The 24,332-nt window shown below is 40.0% G+C and overlaps 1 long non-coding RNA gene across 2 annotated transcripts; it reads right to left on the minus strand.

Moving 5' to 3' along the window:
- Window positions 1-636: 636 nt before the first annotated feature.
- LOC134556292 (uncharacterized) lies at window positions 637-14,297 on the minus strand. 2 transcript variants are annotated; one of them, XR_010081639.1, is made up of 6 exons: window positions 13,908-14,297; window positions 11,112-11,242; window positions 10,336-10,398; window positions 4,928-5,069; window positions 4,306-4,422; window positions 637-1,686 (listed from the first exon to the last, which is right to left on the minus strand). It is a non-coding gene; the product is annotated as an uncharacterized LOC134556292 (long non-coding RNA). The 2 variants fall into 2 exon arrangements; XR_010081638.1 differs by having other exon boundaries at window positions 4,306-4,440.
- Window positions 14,298-24,332: the final 10,035 nt, after the last annotated feature.

The following is a 24,332-nucleotide window of genomic DNA, read 5'->3' on the forward strand; positions in this document are numbered from 1 at the left end:
TGAACATTTCACAGTAAATAAATTGCATTAATACAACAATATAAAAGCTGTGCTCAGCAGTTTCTCTAGGACAAGGTCTGTTCCAGAGCTATGCATGCAGCTTTCTAAACACTTGGAGAACTGTAAAGGTTACATCTTGTTTGTGACCTAATACAAAAGTATATAGAATTTCTGCCTAGGATTCTGCAAACTCACATCTCCACATTTAAAATGTTACAAGTTTAATTGCCTGCTTTCAAGCAGAACATTTCTGCATCTCTATTCTTTTGCTTATATTCACTACTGCAGGTTGCTCTGTAAAATCTTGCAGCGACTCATTCTTGAGGGAATGAAAACATTGAGTTTTTACCCTTAGTTTGAAGGGTAGTAAAATCAAAATGAAAACGAAAACACTTGCCTGCTTTTAATGCTCCCAGTCATCCTTTTTCTCCTTGACTACTTTGTAACAACTGCAATCTTTCTATTTCTGATCCAACATGAAGGAAAAAGAAAAGCCTCTTGAAAATATAGTACTTGAATATGGATAAGCACATATTTTTCTTCAGAAATTACTTAACTGTTCATATGTTCATAAAAGCACCTCAAACATTCAAGTTAAAAAAAAAACCCAAACCATTGAGTTTGTATCTCTTTATATTATTCATTGCAATGGGGTAGTTCAGGATGGTGCAATCAAACTTTTAAACTCATTATGAACTTAGGTACATAAAATGTTACAGTGATATATAGGTATAACAGAGCTTTATTATGATGCATTTGTGTTGAACTTTTTTTATAGATAATACTTATACTGATTGAAATAGTAAAATAATTAATATTTAAGTCAAGTCACTTCTGACTATTTTGGAGAATATATTTCTACACACCTCCATAAACATCTGGAGCATGAAGACATAACCAAAATCTGTGGCAGAAAGAGCTGGCAATCAGTCTTATATTTTGTCTCTCAATAAAAATAAAAAGCACTCATACATTCCACACCTCTCATTTCTACAGTGCACACACACTGAAATATTCTCTTTATCTTTCTTTGGAGATAAATTTTACATGGTGTATACACCCAAGGTGAAATAAATGAATAAATTGAATGAAAAATACTGTAGCTATATTTGTATTTATCTTTAGCAAGACAACTACTGCCTGCATCCTCTGCTGATGACAATTAGTATGAAAGAATAGAAATTATAGCAAACAAAAAACTTCTCACACATTATGCATGAGCATTAAGCTGATTTTTCTCTAACATTCCACAACATCCTCACAGCAGTCAGAAAGCTTGAAATGATTCAGCATAACAAAGACCTAAATTCTAATTTTTCTTTCCGTGCTACTGGTGAATTATAACCTTAAAAAATGGGATTTTATTAGTGCCACTATTTGATACTCATAAAAAACCCTGAGGAATTTACATCTCCAGTTTTAATTATATATGATCTTTAATTCTATTTTTGTGCATAAAAAGAGAAGCTTTGCTTCACCTGTTCTGCAAGGGTGAAATGCAGTTTCCTCATGTTCTTGTCTTCAAACTCCACTGAAGTCAAAGCAGAATGGATGTTTGAGCAGAGCCTTCAGCTGGGTAATGGCTCTGCTTCCATTAATGCAATTGTGCTCAGTATCCTCAGGTGTGCATCTGGCCTCCAGTTTTTGAGGTTTTTTTGAGGTTTTGTTCTTTTTTTCAAGAAGTAGCTACAAGACAGCAAAGGTTAAAGCATTCACTTTGAAAATCTGACACTTTCTGCAACAAACACTTTTTTCCCAGTCTCAATAACCTCCTGCCTGATGATTCTTCTGCTGACAGTAAACTAAATATTGAACAGCCATCCAAGGGATTTGGCCCTTCACTTCTGAGCTTTTCAAAGAAACTGATTAAATGTCTAATTACTTGAATAATCAAGGCAATGAAAATTTGATCACTAACATCAAAGATAAAGCCATAATTCAAGAGCTGAGGTATATGCTTAATATTGCATTACTCATAACACAAAGAAAGTTATAATTTCCATGAAAATGTGTTTGTTAAAGGTTTTTTGGAACAGTGGAATGGAGAAATATTGGGTATTAATCTATAAATATTTATTTAATTATCGAAAACTTGCCCTTGTGTCATTTGCCAAGCTGTAGGATAAAAGAAATCATGGTCAATTATAAGGACAATTGCCTCAAACTTGGACACACTTCACAATGTCAATAATGGTCTGAAGTCCAACCAGACACTGTGAATAATATTAGTTTTTACACACAAAAAAAAATATTATTATTATTATTATATTTCTTATTAGTATTGTTTATAATAATCCAGGCATGGAGGCTGGATTATATGTTTAGTGTCAATGAAGTAATTTTGTTTATATTTCTGAGGGAGATGCACTGAAAAGTGACAATGGAACATTATCATTGCCACTCCCTGGTACTTTCTCTTTGCCTTTCTCTTCCCATCCTAAAGAAAAGCCAGTTTAGTCCTAATTTCCCTTTTCCCACATCATCCCTCAAGGTTCTGCACCACAGCTATCACTGATAATTAAAAATACACTCTGACTTTGATGTGACCTAATGCTCAAGCTGGAACCAGCCAGGAAACAAAGCAGCCATTTCTATTTTAATATTTAAAACACACCTTAAGCAGTTTGGAGATCTTCCATCAAGAGCAGTTGCTGCCTGGAGAGCCAGTGTCAGCTTCAAGAAGCCCTGTGCATTTACCTGCCATGACAGGTTGTTCCTATCAAGGTGCCTACAAGATTTAATTATCTGCTTGCAGATAATTAAAACTATTAACTACTCTCTATCGAGACATAGGAAGCTGCAAATGCAGAAAGGCCACTTAATTGGACCTGGGCTGATTGAGGGATGTGAGTTTGGCCCTTTCCTCCCTTCTGCAGTCCCTGGAACAAATCCTGATTTCAAGAGCCCAAACTGGCTCACTCAGGTGTGTCCAGGGGTTCAGGCCTGGCTTTGCCACCCACCCCCCTTTACTGAGGCAGAGCAGTGAGTGTAAAACTGCACAGAGAGAGCCCAGCAACCTGCTGAGAGCTCTAAATCCCCTTCCCAATCCCTCTTTTCACACATTTCATCACTTTCTCCTTCATTTTGCTGTGTGTGTTCCCACTGAACAGATCTCAAGTCATGCCTCTCCCACTCAAATTTCATCTTCTTTGTTAGTTAGATCATGAGTACACCGAGCATGACTCTGAGCTTCATTTAGTCACAGAAATGTTATGTATTTTCAGCAATCTAGCTGAAGGTTTTCTGCTGGGAATGTCCCCCCTGTGCAGTGCTCAGGTGTCTGGGTGACAGCCAATGCTCTTTAGTGGACTGCAGACATCCTGTTATTAATCTGAGTAACTGCTCACCACTCACAATCTCAAGAACCCCATCACTTCTGCTGCACTGCAACAATATTTGGGCTTTTGGCTGTCTGAAATGCATGTAGCAATATTTCACATGTCGTACTAGCCCAGATTCTCAGGTAGAAAACACATCTAGGCAGCTGCAGTTAAGCAGTAAAAAAAAAAACCCCAACCCCAACCCCAAAAATTTTGTGTTTAAAAATGACTTGTGTTCATTTTGAATAAATTTTAATGGAAATGAAAATTTATTTTTCATGAATTGAGAAGTCTTGAGAAGATAAATCTTCCCAAACCTTCCAAAAATTTACAGCTGGACAAAGAAAGCGAGGTCATTTCCTCATTGCCCTTAGGCTCAGTAGGACAGTGGGCTGTGGCAGTGTCATTTGGCCACCAAACCTGTCCCAAAATGGATGAGAAAGAAAGAGAAAGGCCAGCTGTGTTATGCTGACCATATTGTCAGTTAAAAGAACAAAATACTGTATGGGTTTCATCTCAATTATCAGATCTATAGTGAATAAATGATCCAAGTGAAAGGCTAAGGAGATTAAAGGAGTTTTGTTTACCCAAAGAGCTCTCCAATTCTTTGATAGCAGAATTCTTCAATAGTAGAATTCTTCATTGTTAAAAAACCCACACCTTAATCTGAGGAACAATAGCACAAATTGCAGATATTCACTAGCAGAGACAAAACTTACTTTAAAAAAGGCAACACAACTACTATTATAATTTCTGCTGTTAAGAAATAATTTCAAATTGCACTTGTGCCTGAACCTCCACTTGAAGATCAAAGACCAACTTTAATTAGAAATTATCTCTTACGAAAAAGATAAGAATTCTAAGGAATGCCCCAAATAAAAATGGGCATTGAGACAAAATATGTGTACAGCCACCTGCTCTAGAGGAGCAGGAGCAACCCTAGAGCTTCTCACAGAGCTGCTGCTACTCTTTTATCATGCCATACCTTAAAAGCAGCCTTCTTTCCTGTCTGTGCCAGCTCTTCCCCAGCAGGAGCTCAGCAGGAATCCTCAGGTGTGATCCAGCAGCTGCCCTGGGACATCTCAGTGCCAGAAATCCTCTGCTGATGGGAGAGAGGGCACTGGTGGGGAGAGGAGTGGCAAAGCACAGCATCAACACACCCCACAAAAAACCTAACCAAAGAATTCATGCATTCACATGAGACAAAAAAAGAAAGCAAAGGTAGTTTAGAGATAGCTTGGATAAAACATAAGGCAGGAAAAGTAGTCAGGAGATATTTTAAGGCCCTGTTTGCATAGGAAATACTCAGAAGGGGAATACAAAGAACTGTGAAACGTGGTGTAAATAGGAGGGATCAAATCAAGGGAATCTAAAAAAAATGTATCTGACAGCAAGGTTGTGTGGCTGCTTCACTGTGATTTTGGGAGGGAAACACTCCAAGCTGCTTCACTGGATAGAGTAAAACACAAAACGAGGTGGGCAAAAGCAGAAGGAAAGGTCCTGCAAGGTGCAGCAGTCAGAGGTAGAGCATGAGAGCATTTCCATCCCTTTAGTACCCATTCCCTGTTTCACTGTGATTCTTTGTTTTCCCCTCTGGAACCACTCACCTCCCACCACAAAGTGATCCCAAGCCATGGGGCAGATGTCCACAGACCTGCTTGGGACACTGATGCCACTGTAACTTCCCTGTCTGTGCCATTTGTGCCCAAAGTCCTGCCTCTGGAAAGAGCCAGCCACTGGGGTTAGGTCCTGCAAGAAATAGCCAGAAATTAACTGTTCTATAAGGTATAAAAATATCATCCAGTCCTGAGAATGTGTGATAATTTCCCTAGTCTATTTTCATAATTGCATGGAAAATATTCTTGAACATTTCACACAGATTATTAGAGAACATCTAATTTATGCTGCCTTAAAATACCTTTACCAGACTCTTCAAAATGACAAACACCTGTCTTATCATTCACACCAAGAATGGGTTTCCATCAGACCATAATAACAAAATGATAGTTTGGGAGGTTCTGAAAGAAGACGGGAGTAGTAAAAATCATCACAGAATTCATTTTTTAACATCCCAATATCACTGCTGCTTAATAAGACTGAGGTTTTGAGAATGAAATTAAAATGTAAATCCCTAGAAGAGACTTTCAGAAGCCTAACATGCAATTATTGGGTTAAAAAAAAAAAATCAGCTTTAAGGTTTTAAATGTCTCTATCAATAGAAAGGCAAGGAGAGGATGTAAGCACACACTATTAGAAACAAGAGCACCTCAGCATTGGAGATGTTTAGGGGATAGAATTCTCTGACAACGTTCAAGGTCCAAAATTGTTCCACCCAGCACAACAGTTTAATAAAAAGACCTCAAATTAGACGAATTTTTGGTGCAACCAGATTTTTCATGAAAGTATGGAAGGAAACTCCTCTCTGAGAGGGAGAAGCTGCCTGGGAGCCACCAAGGTTCAAAGCCTTTTCCAGCCTTTCCCTTTTGTGGAGGACAGTCTAGATGCTTGGTGAACCCTGATTCAGACCTGTTTCCAGATGCAGGGATGTTTTCCATGAGGTTTTTGGAAGTGGATGTTTCTGGGAAGTGGGGTGGTTTATCTCAACAGCAGACTGCCTTGTCTGGTGAGGTCTGACTAGCCCATTTCTGCTTCATTCCTGTAGGAGGTTGCTTAACAATGGTGATTATTTTTATTTTTAGAAGTTCATATTTAAAAAACAAACAAAAAAACCCCATAAACAAATAAAAAACCCAAACCAAGCTTCTACTTAAAAAAAAAAAAAAAAAGAAAAGAAAAAAAAAAAAGGAAAGAAATGGCATAGCTGAAAGCAAATGGTCAGTTGTGTAGAAAATGGGAAGAATTCTCTGATGGGGCCTCAGAAGTGTGTGTACCATGGCATGGGAAGAGATGCAGGCACTGAGGCTCGAGTGTAGCAGGACACAGAGCTCCTGCAGCAGCAGCAGTTTGTGTTTTACAGCAAAAGCCAGGCAGGAGCCACAGCTGCTTGCATTGATGCCTCAGCGTTGTGCTCAGCCTGGGCTGCCAGGCTCGTTCAGAGCAATCTGGGTGTTCCTGGTAGGTCCAGAGGTGCAAATTGCAGCAAAAAGCTCAGTTTGTAGAGGTGAAAAGCTATTTCTACCCCAAATCTCTCTTCCTGTGCTGGGCCATGAGCACCTGCTCAGCAAGTGAACTCCTGCAGAGTTCACTGATGTCTCCAGGCTTTGGATCACATTTGTGCAGTTGATAAGCAGAAATTTGATCTCTAGACACACCTCGGTTCAAAGTACACAGATACTGCAAGGTGAGATGCCATCGTTTCAATTACTTTTCTTCAATTGGGTGTGTGTAAGAGGAAGAGCAAATAAAATAGACAAAACTGCTGTTATTCAGAAGACACCCTGAGAAACAGGGAGACAGGGAAAAATTAAATGTGACAGTGACTCCCTGGAGGGCTTTGTGAGAGTTAGGGAGGCTTTTTTTTAACCCTGGCACATCTGAAACTGAGAATCTGAGGCAACAAAGGAATACCAGTAGTTCAACAGCAGGTAATTTTATTCTTAATTCATCTGAGAAATGGTCTGGAGAACTATTTAAAGCACAGTGGAACATTATACAAATAATACTTCCTTGGACAACAAAAGGAAAAGTGAGGCATGCCTAATGTGTGAGAGGAAATTGCTGGAGAATCTCAGATAATGCTGTAGCCTTTTGTTGATTTTTCTTAATAGTGAATACAATTGTAGAATGTGTCTATGGGCTATGAATAGATGCTGTGAATAAAATTCAGGTACCCTGCTAGTCAATTTTTCTCACTAATAAATACACATCCCAGAAAACATTCACCTGTGTAGCAAGCAGCATTTAATCCATGTGCTTTGCACAATTGATGGAATTTCAGTGGGGATTCATTAGAGACTCCCTTAAAGGTGTGTCTGGCATTGCTGGCTGTCCCTGGGCAGCTGAGGATCAGTCAGAGGAGGGGTGGAGGCAGAGCCCAGCTGGCAAACATGTGCTAAAATAGAAGTGTCAGGAATCCCTGATCAGAATTCCACAGCTGGACACCCCTGCCAAGGAGTTCTCTCTCACCCTGGAAAACTGAATGTGGAGCAGAATCTCACAAGTTTTGGTGTCTCCAAAATAAAAGGGGAAGCAGATCCTGTTTAACTTGATAAACAATATTTAGTGACTGTCAGTGACATTCTTACTGAATATTTATCTATTAACACCACATAGAACTGACTTCAGATGGCAGAGACACATTTGGTTCAGTTGATAGTCTAAGTAATGCTTCTGCTTAGTTGTCATTGTGCTTGAGGCCTGTCACTCCTCCCAAAAATAGCTGGAGATTTGGGTGTTGTGTGGTCCCAAGTAAAAGGGGAAACACACTGATCTTTCTTAACATGACTGTGAATTTATTTAATTGTGTTGGATTCAACTATTTTCATGTCCTCTCTAGATGAGCTACTGCTTAATCTGAGCTGAAATCTAAGAAACCAGAAGTGTGAGACGAGGCTAAAAATCGTTTTTGAGGAATCTGGCCAAAAAGAGCACCCTGCCTTGGTTTAGCAAAGTCACATCTGGAGAACTGTCCTTATCTGAGCTTTGCCAGGAGGTGAGATGGAGCAGCTGCTGAATGATGCTTCTTGGAAAACCACACAACTATTTCAAATAGAATTGCTACTAGTTGGCATCTTAAGATAATGAAAGTATTGTGGAATAGCTTTTCTTAAATATTTTCTGTTTATAATCTTTGTTTTCCTAAGGTCCTTCCTTTTTTCTGATAGTCACAAGTATAGAGAGGCCCTCAGAAAAAATCTGCATGTGTCACCTGACTTCAGTGGGTTCCTGACAACTGGAATGAGTTAAATTTCCAGCCTGGTGATTTCGAGCATGAGAAGATCCATGTCAGGTCTGCTTTGGGCCATTTAGCCACTCTCCAGTAGGGAAAAATTACAAGGATAAGACTTTGCAACTGAGGTAGAAATTACACCAATTAAGTCCTCAATGGAGATATTTCCTTCCATCAGTTCTGCTGCTAGAGTTTTAACCTCAAATATATCTGTGTCTCACAGCCATGAATTTGACTAGTTGTTTTACTAACCAGTTTAACCAAACTGATCATTTAGCTGGATGTTAGAAAATGACTGTGATTGTTTGGAACCTGTAACCTGAACAGCCCATTTGCTGTCCTTTTGTTCTTCTGTTTCGAGACACAGTGAGCAATTCCTTTCTCTTAATTTCTTTATTTATAATTGCACAGACCTGTGCCATATCACCCCATGTCGTTTGTTTCCCAGCCTTAGGCTTGCTTGGTGTTTTCTTTAACAAAGGAGCTATTCAATATATTTGCTCATCCTTCTCCCTGACTGCAGTTCTTTTATTTTCTCTTTCCAGATGAGAAAAGATCTAAATAAATACTACCCAGAGACCTCTTACTTTCTTTGAAGACTGCAGTGATCTTTTTAACAGTGCTGCGTAAAAATGACATATGTGAAATACAATGAAATTTGTGGAGACTTCCAAGACTGAAGATTAAGTAAATATGATTTTACTCTCTGTACTAAATCTGCTGATGAAGAAGCTAAATTCTGATCAGCAGCAGTTACAGTAACTAGCTTGCTGCTTTTCCCATGCTGAGGATAAGTCTGCCTTGGAGATGCCATTCCTTGATATCTTTTTGCCATGACAGATGTTTAAGCTGATACTTCCTTAGATGACAAGACTGAAAATAGACTTAACATCATCTGATGGAAACCCCCCAGCATCAGTAGAACCAGCACAGACCTCGAGCCCTTTATCTTGCCTCTCAGACAGTACTTTGGCAGCCCTATATATGATAATGTAAGAATAATTGCTTATTACATCTCTGCTGTAGCATACAAGCATTGTGTAATTCAGCATTAATGTCTGACAACCCAGCTGTCATCTTTCCAGAAATACTTGTTCTCTAACTACTGTAGCTGCTGCTGCTTCTACTCCAAACCAAGGGAAGAGATTTTGCTCTGGGGCATTTTGACAGGGTGATATCTTTTGAAAAGACAGATGTTTGTGTTGCAACTGTCTGCTGGTTTTAAGGCTCATGCACATGTTTCAGTAAATAAGTGCTAAATTACTTGCCAGGCTCTGAGTTAAAGTGGACTTCTAGAGAAATATGCAGGTGAAACCCAAAAGGAAGATGAGCATGCTCACAAAAAAAAAAGTTTCAAATCACTTCTGAAACAACACAAAAAGCCAAGAATCTCTGGCTTGAAGGCTTATGAATGTGAAAAGACTCTTAGAATTTATAAAATAGATGGTGGTGTCATTTTCTGCCCTCCTCCATTTCAATTCCCAAGAGAAATACTCCAAGGGGAGGGCAAATAATTCCTCCCCTTATACAGGATTTTATTATTTGAAGCAATGTGTAGGGCCTTATTGACCCAACTTCGATTTGCAAGCTGCTGATGAAATTAATTTGGCCTTTGGTGTAACCACAATTAACTTCTCCAGAAGGGAGGTGATTCCATGTCTTGCAGTAAAAAAGTCTTTTTGGAAGGAGCAGCCTGGAGCCTTTGTGTGGTTTGAGGCTTCAGCACACTCAAGGCAGCTGAAGCGGTTCCCTGCCCTGGGTGGAATTTCACCCTGGCAGATAAATTATGGAAATCCTCTCACATCAGAATGACTGATTATTATCTGATATGGGAGTTTAATTCCTCATTCACATTCCCCATAATGGACCAAACAAAGACCTGGAAATGACATTGATTGAGCAGAGTTTAATATTCTTTAGAAAGCCTGGTTAACCTGCCACTGCTACATGAGTATGTGTTGTGTCTCTGTGTACTTGTATTAATAAATGGAAGTAGGATAACCTACTTGATCTTTAAAACAACCTACAAGGAAATACATGAAACACTCCCCTCTGGTAATCTGCAACTGCTTACTGAATGAAGGGTGGGGAGGAAGAAAGAGAAAAGAAAAAGAGGGATCACACTTTTTTAAAGTATTCTGAAACAGTCTTCTGCTATTAACTTACCAGAATGCCAATCTGAGGACTCTGATCCTGGAAATTTGCTCAGTAGGATCACTTCAGGTCACTCTGGGATCACAGATAAGCAAACATAGGACAAATAATTCAGAAAATTTGTATGAGATGTGGGGAGCAGTTAAATGTACAGTACAAAGTAAAAAGTACAAGTACGATGCCTTTTGTATAAATAAATAAATATAGATGTATGTATATTTATGTATGCACATACACACAAAACCCTTATGAAACCTCAAACCTGCAGGCTGTTCTGTACAGAGATTTATCATACATAAACTAGCTCCTAGGCCATAAAAAGACCACTTTGCAAGTTAGAACCTAACAGTATTTCTTCTTATGCCAACTTGCCCACCCTGTTCCACTAACCACATGTCTAATTTTATTTTGGACATTATGAAAATAGAATTAATGAAAAAACCTTAGCTGTATGATACAAGAGCTCTGATCCTCCCTGATATTTCCTGCCCTGTTAGGAGCTGGAGAGGGCCATGGGTGCTCATTTATTCCAGAGGCTGGAAGAAAATTTTGGTGGAACAATTCTGATTTTCTATGCCAAAATTAGATTTTTCCATATGAAGTTTATATTTCCTCTCCCCTTTTCCTTTCTTGGATCACACTCCTCCCACTGCACCTCATGCCCCAGCTGGAACACCTGAAGCCAAGGCTCAGGTGCTCCCTTGGAGACTCCAGCAAACACCACCTCCTGTGAAGGTGCCACACACTTCTCAATTCTGCTTTAGTTTTTTGTAATTTTTGTGACACACCTTTGCCAGGAAGCAAGGCCAGAGCAGCAGGTTCTTAGCAGGGCAGCAGAGTAGTTATCAGTGGATCAAATTTTTACTTCCTTCTCCTTCCTCCAGGTGTTCAGAGCAGTATGAAAAGCTGCAAGTATTCCCTGGGGAGAAAAGAAAATAAAAAAAAAAAAAAAAAAAAAAAAGAAAAAAAAAGAAGAAAAAAATTATTTTACATTAAAACACTTTGATTTCTCTTTTTGTTAAAAATAATCATATTTAAAAATGTCTTGTATGTTTTTTCAGCGCTCATACTAGTTTAAACTATAAAAAAAAAAATGAAGTAAAATATAAAGTAGCAGTGTGTTCAAGGATTTGCTGACAACTGGAGAGGTTTGAACGTGCACCCTCCTGCTTTTGTCAGGAAAACATTGGCCTGCAGCCCCTGCAGGGTTGCAGAGATTTGAGATAATCTTCCAGGAGATGTGTGCTTGCTTTTGCACATGTGTTCTACTTTCAGAACAGGCTGCAGCAGGTGATGTGCTTGCTCTCCACTCCCCTCCTCCCTTCATCTCTGAGGATTTGGCTCCCTCAGTGGCTCTCTGGTGGTGCACTGAGGGAATGTGCCCTAGAAATGACAAGCACGAGGTGACCTGTCCTAAGCAGCAGCCCTGTGCAGGTTTTGCATGTGCAGGGGGCTGTAAAAGGACCAGCTCAGAGCAGAGGCAGGGCCAGGCTGGGCTCTGGGGAACCTGATTTAGTGGGTGAGACCCTGCCTACAGCAGGGGCTTGGAATGAGGTGATCCTGAATGTCCCCTGCAAGCCAAACCCCTCTGTGCTCTGTGAAGAACAAAGCAGGAGCACACAGAGCTCAGACTCCTTCACACTGCAGTGCAGAGGGGACACAGAATTTCACTGCTGGGTAGGGAATTCCAGCTGCTCCAGGTGCTCTCAGAGGCAGCCCCACAACTCCTCCTCAGGGGTTTGCTGTGCTAGAAGTGCATTTGTAGTGCTCTCCATCCCTTCTCCATCCCTTCTCATCCCCTCTCCATCCCTTCTCATCCCCTCTCCATCCCTTCTCATCCCTTCTCCATCACCTCTCCATCCCTTCTCCATCCCTTCTGTCCCTTCTCATCTCTTCTCCATCCCTTCTATCCCTTCTCCATCCCTTCTTGTCCCTTTTTATCCCTTCTCCATCACTTCTCATCCCTTCTCCCCCTTCTCCATCACTTCTCATCCCTTCTCCCCCTTCTCCATCACTTCTATCCCTTCTCCAGGGTGTCCCACAGCTCCTTCAGGGATGATGACTGACAGTGCCTCAACAGCCATTCTTAATTATTTTCCAGCTTTGACAATTAGTAACCAATAAACCCTATATAATCAAACGGGATTCCAGGCCCATGGTTTAAACTCCATTTACTGTACTTTGGTAACTGCAATTTTTTTTCTTTTCCTTCCCCTGAAGGCACCCTCTTCCTTGAATTCTGGGAGGTGAAGATTAGGCTGACAGATGGTATTGGCAGGAGAATGATTATGAGTTTTAAAAACCTTGATATTTTGGCTTAGTACACCATTTTTCATGCAAATACTGACATGGATATTAGCATCCAATTAAGAAAGTATAAAACCGTGCCATTCTGTTACAGTTTACATTACAATCATTTAATGTTTCATTAAAAATACTAAGAAGGACTGCTCTGAAAGGGATAAAAATCAATGATCTATATATCACTTCTGCTGCTTTGCTCTTCTGGCACAATGTGGCAGTGAATATGGGCTATAAATGTCTTTAAATTATTCTGTTACTCTGAGTTGCTTTCTCCACTTTTTGTGTTTTGTCTCTGTCAAAGGATTGATTCATATCAGGACACACTCCCTGGTGTTAAGGGAGTGTTAGCAAGGTAAAGTATCAACTCTTCTGTGTGTTTTTATAGAGTATTTACAATTTATTTCAATAGGTTAGGTTCATAATTTGTTATTTGGACAAGGACTGTCAGTGCAATCTAAACACCAAAACCAACTGATTGTCCCCAGACAAATGATTTAAATGTCCTTTGTTTACTGTTTAGTTTTGGCTTTTGGGACAAAATGTGTTTTCTTGGCACTTCCACTGAATAATAACACACTCTGTTATTAGAAGTAATTCTCTTACTTGTTTAACATCATCACATCCACATCACTTTTAAAAAATAAGGAAGAAATGTAAGGAAATTTCCCAGCCTCACACTGCTGTAAGGCAATATATGAAATAACCTATCTTTATTATTAAAACCTCAAAATAATTAATTTCATAGGAATACTTTTCTCTGCAGTCACTATTACCTAGTTAACTTAAAATTACAATAAAATTTGGAATGTCTTTAAAAAGTTTTCTAATTAAATGTTTTGAAAATTTTGAAACATGTTCCAAAGTGGCAGTGGGTCAAGAAAATCCAATATACTATGCTTATTTTCATAAATGTCAGGGATTTAATATGCTAGATTTTGTTATTTTAACCAAGAAAGATGCAGTTTTGTCCAAGTATATGTACATTAGTTTACCTCATTCTCACAGACAATGAAAAGGTATAAATCTCCTACTTGTCATCTTTTATCAGTGAACAAAATACAACAACAAAAATTATTAAAATCTCATTTTAAATTCTGGTTAAATTCTGGTTTTGTGAGAAACTTTAAAAACTTTGTGCAGCCACATTATTTAGCCAACCAGTTAAGTGTCACATCATGAGTTGTACATGCTGTAAAGAGAGACAATAAAATAACACAGCTGAACCCTCTCGTCACAGACTGACCTTCAGCTCACAGGACCCTCAGCTTGGGGACACTCACCTGGACAGGTGTCACTGACCCAAACAGCTTGAGCAGCTTAAAAAGCATTTGAGACTAAGAAACCTGTGACTATCCTCCTTCCTGTTTTATTTTTTCCTTTTTATTAGAAGTGGAGATGCACCCCAGTTTTGTGCCTCCTGCAGCCCAGCTCCTGCAAAGCAACTGCTGAATCCAGGAGGGCTGGCAAACCTGGATGGCTCAGCCTGGGAAAAAGGGAGTGGAGCTCTGGGTGCTGAAAATCAAACAGCTCTGCCAGCCAAAACCTGCACCAGAAACAGCAACAGCTGCCTGCAAGTGCTGCCTGCGGATTGTCTTTATTTGGAGACATCAAAACCTCCAGGGACAATTCATCACTTTTCTAATCCTATTAGCAGTAATGGAAAAAATGCCAAGTCATTCCCCACCAATCTCCCTCAGCTCTCTTTACATTCTTAAAGCACCCAAGATTAGGGTACAACCTGAGTCAAAGAACACTGACTGAAAAAACCCAGCCCTGTGCTAGACAGGCTTTGCCAAATTGTTTTAAAGGACAACAGAACACCAGAGTTGAGTTTTTCAATTGGAGATGCTGAGGGTTATTTGTTTTATTTTGTTTGCACGTGGTTTGGCAGCAAGACTGCTTCACCATAACTCCTAGCAGCCATTGTCTCTGATATCAAAATTATTTGTAAATGCTTTAAGGTTTGAAACACTGCCACAATAACCAGCAGCCTGGCTGATTTTGCAAATTCCTCTTGTAAGATTTTCAGAATAATGGTCATTTTTATGGTGGGTATAAAGGGTAGAAAACAGTTTAATTTCATAAAATGGCTAGAAGCTAATGCTAACAAATTCAGATTCAAAGGAGTATATCACAGATAGGCAGCCAGCAGGACAGTTTACCTAGGGAAGCAATGGACACTTACACACATAAAATCCCTATTGGTCATTTCATTCAAAGAGCAAATATTTTAGACCTTTTCTTCCAAAAAGTCAAAATATCATCATCTGAAAAACATGAAAAATCAGATCCTTTTTTCCTAAGTGAAATATTTTTACATCTTTTCACAACACTGTTCCAGGTTTTTTACCAGTTCCCACAGTTGGAGGTACTGTGGGACATTCCAAGAGCCGTGTGGGAATGGAGTGTGGACGAGGCAAAACAACCCCAGCTGTCTGCTCTGTAAAAAATAAAGGATTTGGGGATTCATGAAACGACATTTAGGACCTCCTGTGGTTTTTGTTCTTCAAACACAAGGCAGCAGTTTTACAATATCACTTTTTACCAAGTGGCCTGTTCTTTCTGCTGGGATTCAGCCATACAGGACACAGGCTGGGCTGTTCCTCAGCCTGGGGATAAGGATGTGATGAAAACTCAAATTCCATGGATCAGCCCAGTGCCAAGAGAGACAGGTGAGCAAAATGGGAAAACTTCCAGGGTCCCTTCACAGATGTGCCTGCCATTTATCTCACACTGCATTCTGGTAAACAAAATTCGAGGGAGAGCACATTAGGGACCAACCAGACTAATGATCTGCAGAGATCCTTGTGTTAACGTTATCTCTTTATACTAAAAGTATGCTTTTAGCTAAATGTCTCTGCAGTTCCCTTCCTGGGCACCTAAATGAATAAAAGGGTGCTAATGGCACTTTCATTATTTTAGGGACATGTTTGCACCTTAACAAAAGAGCTCTTGTGGGGCACAAAAGACCGAGATGCAAGAGCTTAAACTAATAGGGAAATGTTTTGTGGATCATTTTTGAAATGAAAATATAAACTGCTATCATCTCCATCTTGAAGCAAAAACCCAAAAATGGTAATGAGATTTATAAAACAGCGGTCAAACTTCATCCCCTCATTGTATCAAAAAGTCTGTTTCCACAAGTTTTCAGGAAGGAACCTGCAGGAATGTTTCTTGGATGATCAGGAACTGAGGAATTTGTTTCCATACATGAAATCATGGTTTCCTGTTGTGACAAATATCATCTCTTAAAATTTCAAGTACATACAGATACCAGCAACCTTGAGCCACCAGTCTATTTAAAAATTTGGGGCTCTCTGAACTTAGCAATTTAAAAGGTATGCATTTTTAAGAAAAACTTAAATTAAGTTTATCATTTGTAATACATTAAATTTACTTATGAATTATAGAGTGGTCAGGTTCTGGTCTCATATTCTTTTGGACTGTTTTCAGTGCAGTGTCCATCAAGATGCAGCTTCTCAAGGCTAACAAAGGAACACAGGAAAATTTCTCCCTTCAGATGATCCTTCTTAATTTGGCATTTGGTGACTGGAAAAAAAATCCCTTACAAAATAAAGAAAATGATGAAATCTGAAGTCAAAATTTAAAGTATGCAAAACACTGAAATATGCCAGCATTTGATCTAAGGATCCCACAGAATTAGCATAGTGAGCATATGTTCATGTTCAAAGATAACAGACATTTTTGATAACCCTCCCTAAACTTAGCTCATCTGTGATTTACATATTTAAATGTTTCTTTTCTTTTTTTTCTTTTTTTTTTGGAATGAACTAAATCAGGGTCACCTTCAGCATTCGTACAGAAATATACACAAATATACACACAGCTTTCATTTATATCAATGTTTAACTACAAATATTGCACCTCAATTTTTAAACAGTAAATCTGTATCAAATTGCTCATTTTCTTATCCAGTAATTTTTGTAATTTAGAATTACATTTTCTCTCTCTTTATGTGTGCCAAAACTCTGGTTGTAGAAATGATACTTGAATCTCATTCCTCCACACCTGAGCTGCTAATTTGTTGGATTGGTTTTCTGTCTTCTCAGCAATCTTCTCTTATAAACTCCTTAGTAAACTCCTACTGGTCTGCAGCAATCTAGCTGCTTTAAAGATTTTATCAGACCTTCTATATTTCCAGAAAAAAAAAGTTGGAACTCATAATTCTAGCATAAGGCATTTCTAATAAACATTTCTGACTAGCTTAGTACTAGCAATGATAAAGTTCCTTTGATGTGGACAGACAAAGAGGGTGATCCAACACATAAATCTCATCATTCCATAGGTAAACACCTAAAAAACCCCAATCATAAAATTATCTCAAAACGTTGTGAAAACATCTTGAAATTGCAGATGTTACCTTTTTTTTTTCCTTTTTATATATGGTACTTGTGGGAATCATGGCACTCATGGGAATGACACAGGAACGCTCACAATGTTACCTGAAAAGAGTAGATTTTAAGTCATGCCTTCCCAAGCAGCTGTGTGGTTTGCTGTGAGCAGTTCCCAGGGCCTGATGTAACATCTCAGCTGTGACCATTTCTGTCTGATTTTTGGCTGAAACACAAAGCTGTATTTCCAAGCTGGCCTTTGCTGCAGACACATTTCCATCCAGAACAAGCTGATCCTTCTGGTTTACTCACCTCCAAACAGCAGTCTGGAACTGGGGCCTGGCAGGACTGTGTATGGATCTAAATCTTTGGAATTGATGGGAAAAGTATCTTCTCCTTTTTTTTTTTTTCTTTTTTCTTTTTGCCAAGTGAGTTCTGATTAGGTTACAAAGTCAAAATTATCCATTAAAATACAACAAATACTCTAATTAGCATGGATAGATCCCACAGCATTTGTATGAGAAAAAGCTGGACATCTAACGAAGTAAATTCTGGAGCTGTGCTTGTGTTCCACATGTAATTACCCTCCACAGGCCAGGGAAGCTGGCCAAGGGCACTGCTGTAGCTTTTTACAGCAGGTTATGTACTTACATTTTATATATGAATATCTAAAGATACTTGGGGCACTACTGGAGAAGCAAACTGCATTAGCTGCTGTGCCAGTGGATATTCAGCTTCCAAAGCTTTAAACAATGTTTTCTCTTTATTGGGAAGTTTTAAAAGCCCTGCATCCATTTCCACACTTTGGCTACACCACTAAAAACCCCAAAATACAGCACAGAGTGTTGGAGAGCTTGCATTACCTCTGCTATCACTCATGCTCTCTGTGGAAGAAATCCCCCAGGCCATTTGTCAGTGTTGTGAAGCTCCCAGAGCCAGTGCAGCCAGCCTGGCATCCCTTGTGCCAAGTGCTGGGTGCCCCTGCCCTCCTGGAGGGGCTTGGGGCACTGCATCAGCTCATTACAGGCTTGGAGAAGCATTTTCAGGATTTTTGCTGTTTCCACCCTCAGTCCCTTGCAGTTCCACACTGCCAGCACTGAACAGGGATTAATTTGATTCTTTCCCACTATGAATATTAGCAAATATACCACACCACATCCAAGTGTTGTGATGCTCACTGCACCTTCTGTACGTGCAGTAAGTGAGCTTTCAGATTCAAGCAACCCCTCTGAGCTTCTCCACCCCTCCAGCTCCTCCCTGCCCCACTAGCAGAGCTCTGTCCCTGCAGTTCCTCACCTCAGCCCCCACCTGCCTCCAGTGCCACCTTCCCTGCCACCTCCCTGGTTTCCCAAAAACGTGGGACTCACAGGGATGCTCCAGGGTGAGAGCAGAGGAGCCATCCCCGGGCAGCAGCAGTGGGAGCCAGGCTCTCCTTGACAGCTCACCCAGGGAAAGCCACTCCAGCTGGAAAGAGAGGGACAAGGGGAGACACAGGGGCTGGAAAAGCAGAAGGTTTCAGTTTCCTGGGAAGGGGCATGTGCAGGTTCCAGATAAGAATCACTGAGTTATTAAGCTTGGAGAAGACCTCTAAGGTCATCAAGTCCAGTTATCAACCTTACAGGACCAGGTCCACCATGAAACCATTTGCCTAAGCACCTCATCCATGCATTTTTTGAACATTTATTATGTGGCACAGCTGCCAGAGAGGGAAATATTTCACATCAGGGTATACAGAACAATGTTTGACATTCAGAGCTCTACAGCCCATGGTTTCAGAAGACAACATCATTAAAACCATAAATGAATGCTATACATTATAGGAGTGTCCCCAGTGAGACTGGCCCAAAGGACTACACTGAGAATGGGTCAAAATTTAGCCTGGATAATGACCTTCTGCTGCTAGCAATCTATTGTATGGCACAGGAACACAGCACATAAAGTTACAGATTTTTCTTTTCTATAATCACAAAAGCAATAAAAAGGGATATTACCAAGTTTCTGGTGTTCATAAAAATGAAAAACAGAATTTTAAAAACAAAGACCTATATTTGAGTTCCAATTTTTTTCAGGCAAGATTCAGATCTCAGAAGCGTAAAACAACCAAAAAATTATCTCCCAACAAAAAGAACTGCCTTTCATTGTTCCCCTTTTCACTTAGGGCCAGAAGCCTGCTGATGTTTCATTCATCTGCATCGAATTAAGTTCAGGTGGGAGGCTGGGTTTGTTTTCTCCTAGGAAAGCTGACCTGGTTATTGAACATATATCTATGGTAAAAAACCCTAAAATATAACTTCCTTGGTGCTGCTGGTTTTCCCCCAGATTGCACAGTTCTGCCTTCCCAGGGTATCAAAATCTGCTTATATGGGAACCTCAAGTGGAAATGTAAAATTAAAGAAAAACCTTTGTCTCATTCCCCTGTTGTGAACACTCATTTAATTATTGTTTAACCTGATAAATAAGCAAATATTCATTGAATATCTAGTCATTAAATTGCCAAATAATTACGTATTGGGCTAATTAATTTAGTTGCCTTCAATCTACCAGTCTTCATTTCTCTGCAAGAACATATCACAATCTTCATCCTTTACCTACTAAATATTAGACATTTTGATGCTTGTCTGGTGCCACCCTATGTTCAGTGTAGAGTTTTATTGCAGAAGGATGAAATGGGGCTTGCAAATACAAAATCTCCCGGGTTGCCCTTGGGTAAGTATAACACTTAAATGCAAGAGTTGTTATAATGAATCTGATAATTACATCATACACAAAAGGCCACGTGGAGGATGGTGCAGGAGTGCACCAGAGCTGTGTTTTAGCTGCAAGGGCAGTGAGAGGTTAACTCTTGCTAAATTCAGAGGCAGACTTGCCACAGCGATGAACAGGCAGCTTCTCTCCTGACACACTCACTCTATAAACACCAACAGTTGGACTGACTTCAAAGTTGGCTCTCTTAAGCCTTAAATATATGTTTATGCAAGCAGCTACCGTTTCCTGCACTAGGTGGGAAATGCTGCAAATGTTAGTTGAAAAAACAGCAAAAGCTCTCACAGTTGCACCAGCAACAGACACATTTTTCAGCAGGCGTTTGATGGAGCTTTCAACTCTCATTGGTGCTGTATTTCCATGTTTTGAGGTTCCAGCAAAGTGATCAAAATATGTATATTACCTTACTGAAAAACAAGACAAAACAAAGGGAAAAAAAATTAAAAGAAAATACTAAACACGTTGAATAGTTCGCATTTGCTGCAAATTACGATTCATGATATTCCTCCCTTTGTTTTGTTCATTTTCTGGCTTCTGAAAAGTAGGCATGCTGCTGCCTCAGTAATATTTACAGCACATGGCAAAACTGATTTCTCTGTGATCAAAATCCCTCATTTTTTACTTCCCTACTTATTCTTAAACACAATATTGCTCTCAGTTAGGCTGCATAATAAAAGCATGTCTAATAACAGAGGCTTCTTGTTTGTGTTCTTCTCATCACTGACACTTAGAGAATTATTTTACAATGGCATAATGGGGTTCACAGAACATTTTCAATAACAGTAGATGGTCACAATTTCACTCCTACCTAGTATTTCTACTGCATTATACATTAATTATGCCTTAATTAGAAAATTATATCAACTGGAGTAACAGACTGTGTGCTGCTTTTTCCTGGGACAGAGCTGATTTTCCTCAGAGAGCTGACGTGGATTTGGATTTCTGCTGGAAAGTGTTGATAGCACAGAGGTGTTTTGGTTATGGCTGAGCAGCACTTGCACTGTCAGGGCCTTTTCTGCTCCTCACCCCCTCCAGCAGCAAGGGGGGCACAGGGATTTGGGAGAGGACACAGCTGGGACATAGGTGTCCCATAGGTGATGGTGTTGTGCCCAGCTGGGGGAGAAGCAGCAAGAGGACACATCCAGAGGGATGGTCACACTCAGGGATGATGGAGCCTGGCTTTCCTGGGGATGGCTGAACGCCTGCCTGGACATGGGAAGTGGGGAATGAATTCCACCTTTTGCTTTGCACTGTGTGCTATTATTCTCCTGCTAAACTGTCTTTATCTCAACCCACGTGTTTTCTCCCTGTTACTGCTCTGATTCTCTCCTCAATCCTCCCGGGGAGCAGTGAGCAGCAGATCTGTGAAACTGAGCTGCTGGCTGGGCGTGAACCGTGACACCGTGAGAGAGGGATCCTTCCTGGAAACACAGCGTGAGCACCTCCATCTGTGAAAGGGGCAGGATCAATATTTAATTACTTCACGAGGGGTTGGGAGAGCTGCTGTGCCACTGACCAGCCAAAGAGAGCAAACCCTGCTCTTATTTAAGACGTGTCAACAGCTCAGTATGAAGGTGTGACTTGTGCAGCCAAGCCTGTGAGACACCTCCCCTGGGAGCAGAGGCTCAGCAGTGACACTTTGGTGTGGCCTTGCACAGCCTGAGGAGAGGTGTGAACACGAGGCACGGGCGTGGTGTTAAACCCCACTCCTCCTGCACTGCACTGGAGGTGCCACCAGCTACCCAAGGCTTCTGTTGTAACTCCATTCTGCTGGCAGGACTCACCCCGAAACAAATTTCTGGAATAATTCCAGATATGTCACAGAGTAATGCACATAAGAATTGGAAACAAAGCATTTCCTGGGCTGCATGGTTTATACACTGCTTTGTGTCCATAAACTAAGTGAATTATTTCTTACGTGCTAAAAATGTCCAGTGTGTCTTAGATGCCGTACACACAGCAGAGTAAGACATTATTTGAAGCAAAATAAAAAATATTTATACTTATTACATTTATATACATTTTGAATTTCTTCTCTTCCTTCTTTGAAATTGTGGTTTATATTTGCAGTTGAAACATTATGCTAAATTCTCCTTGGCACACAAACTCATATCCTTTTACAAGTCAGTTGGCTGCCTTATAGTGCATCACTGTATTGGAAAATCACAGCTGGTGAGAACTGGCACATCATGGAAAAATACAGAGCATTTTACAGATATTTTAAATTCTGAAGTGGGCAGTTGGGGAAAAACAGTGGAGAACCCTTGTCAAGCAAAAACTGCATACCCAGAAACTCCTCTGTGCCAAGAAACTCTGGTAACTCAGGAATGCTGCCTGCAGATAATTATCAATTTCATTATAACTTTAAACCCCCACAAATCAGTGTGAAATCCAGTCAGATCTGAAGGAAGGCCTCACCTTGGCATGCAGTGATCATCCTCCTGCCCCTTATTCATATCCTGTGAGAACTTCAAGGCACTTCCATGTGTGGCACACTCAGGGCACAATCCAGGAGCACTGGTGGGCAGTGACCTCTTGTCTCAGTGCATCTCAGAACAGATGGAATTTGCAGCATTTCACATCCAACAGGAGATACGGTGCAGTTACCTGTGTATGAAAAACCTGAAATGAGTGACAAAGCAAAATATCAGCCAAAGTCTGGTCAGAGGCATAAAAACTGGAACAAAGAAGGAAGGCATCTGGTATGAATTGTAAGAAATCAATATTCTCTAGTGCTGTTTCTTAGTGACAATTAGCAGTTGAGTTCTGCTTGGAAGAGAGGTCAGAAAATCAAAAGCCTGGCAGGAAAAGGGAGAAATGTTTGCTGTCAGTACCTCTAGTCCTGTCCTTCACAGCCAGCACTACCAACACCAGAAGGTCAAAGTCTTGACTCTGGCAATGCAGTCTAGAAAGGCTGATCTGGTTCCATCTATCTAAAAACTATTATGAGGCCAAAGGCTCAATAAATGGATCATTTCTGGAGAAGACATCTTCATTCACACAACACCCAATGGTCACTGCAGATCCACACAAGGACACCTTGTCGTTGTGATGCCTGGAATTCAGCCTCCTTCCCCACTAAACTAAGCTTTGAAACCACCAAGATTTACTACGATGCCTCAATGAATTTTTGGCAGAGTTTATTTTAAAAAGAGGTCCCTGACATTGCTAAGCAGTAAAGCAAAGCTTCATTACTGTTAAAGGTAAACTGCTGTGTGCCCAGGTGGCCAAGAACATCCCAGGTCATAAGTCAATCACCTTTGGGCCAAGTAATGACCTCCAAAGAAACAAAATCCCTGACAGAGCTCACGGCAGCTTTTCACAGCCACCAGGATCAGGACACTGGTGTCTGTAAGGTGTTTAGGTGCAGTCATGTTCTGTCCTGTTGGACAGAGCATTTTATTATGGAAAGCCTTTCCTTCAACAGAAAAGGCCCTGAAAATAGAAACGTGCATGTGGACCATTTGTTTTAAAACAATTAATCATAATTGATCCTTACACAATGAATAGTAAATAAGAGTAGTTATTAATAATGAATAATAAGACTGAATTATAATGGTGTGTTTATTAGGCTATCAATAATTAACAGGGATTTGCCATTTATTGTAAATACTGTTTCTCTTTCTGTTGCAGCTTTGGATGGCACAATTTATATGGTAATTTTATATGAAACAGCACCAATTACAGCATGGCTATTACAATAGAGTAGAAACACATGATGACTTTATCAGTTTTGTTAACTTTTTCATTTTATTCACTTTCAGCACAGCCTGCAATGTAAATATGATCTAGAGAAGGGAATAAAGAAGTTTTGTGCAAGTGTAATAACTATGGTTGGTAATTTAACTTCCCCCAGGCAATCACATGGCAGAAATAAATACAATGGGGGAAAAATGAAGGCAGACATGGGGAGGAAAAAAACGGTATTAGGGTTTCTTAACTAAAAATTCCACTAGTTAAAATAAAAGTTTGTATTTTTAATAACTGGATTACTTGAAGAGAATTGCCACTATGCTGTCCACAGCATTTAACAGAGCCTTGAAAATGTCGGGAAACACAACCCATCTTTAAAAATATTTTAAAACAATTCCACAATCCTGTCAGAATCTGCAGCTTTGATATTAATAATCAGTGTTTTCAGAACTGTCTTAGATGAACCTGGGTGGCACACAGATGGCAAGTAATTTACATGATAAAAAGGAGAACTGGCCCATCTCTGGATCCCCAGGGGTGCTGTGACCCATTAGCAGAGGAAAGACGACCTTTACTGAATAATAATTGAGGACTATTACTAAGATAATTACAAAACCAATTGACTGCCAGAAGGCCTAGACCTTGGCTCTGCAATTTATATAGCAACTGCTGGTTATCTGTACAGAAAAAAAAGACAGGCTTAGGGTTCACAAACACCATAACCTCAACATCTGCCTGCCATCTAAAGATAATGATCTGGTATTAATTAATTGGAACAGTACAGTCATTGCAGAGGTAAACTGCATCACAAATCAGACACTTAACATAACCTGAAGTTATCATGTTTCCATCCAGCCTGTATTGACAGGAAGAATGCTCCCAGGTAAATTAAACTGT

This window comes from Prinia subflava, chromosome 11, assembly GCF_021018805.1.
Source record: "Prinia subflava isolate CZ2003 ecotype Zambia chromosome 11, Cam_Psub_1.2, whole genome shotgun sequence".
NCBI classification, from domain to species: domain Eukaryota; kingdom Metazoa; phylum Chordata; class Aves; order Passeriformes; family Cisticolidae; genus Prinia; species Prinia subflava.